We start from the raw sequence: 521 nt of genomic DNA on the forward strand, positions 1-521 counted from the left end.
CGTCCAATTTCGAAGGGAGTAAAATTACTCGAAGCCAGGCCACGAAGCGTAAAGCAGTAATTGCCATTTACTCGTGCCCGGCCAGTGGTCACCGAATATTCCATTAATGATTTAGGGCGGCACTTTCCCCGGCTACGGGGATCCCACTCGTCGGGCAAAATTTCCGGAACGATAATTCATCGAGCATTTAACGATCTTTCAATAAAGAGCGAGTCAGCGGGACACGGCAAACGAAACGTTTAATTTACGTTAATGACGTACCGCGGGGAATTAATTAGAAATTGATACCCGCCCGCCACTTGTCAACTTGAAATCTATACACGCGCCACCCCTACCCGCTCGAACGAATTCATTAAAATTTCGATACTATTATTCCCGACTTATTCTTCTTTTCTCTCTCTCTCTGCGTGCAATTTATATTTCACAATTGGGGTGGAAATAATAATAATAATAATAATAATTGATTGGATAATTAAAATCGTGTGACGCGATTTTGTATTTTCCTTTTTTTTTTTTTTTTT

At 40.9% G+C, this 521-nt stretch overlaps 1 protein-coding gene across 6 annotated transcripts in view; it reads right to left on the reverse strand.

Annotated features, from left to right (window-relative positions):
- LOC102677923 (myb-like protein Q) overlaps positions 1-521 on the reverse strand; it is a 204,613-nt gene that overhangs the window by 68,062 nt on the left and 136,030 nt on the right. The window lies entirely within an intron of this gene.

This window comes from Apis dorsata, unplaced genomic scaffold (genome assembly GCF_000469605.1).
Source record: "Apis dorsata unplaced genomic scaffold, Apis dorsata 1.3 scaffold_216, whole genome shotgun sequence".
NCBI classification, from domain to species: Eukaryota; Metazoa; Arthropoda; class Insecta; order Hymenoptera; family Apidae; genus Apis; species Apis dorsata.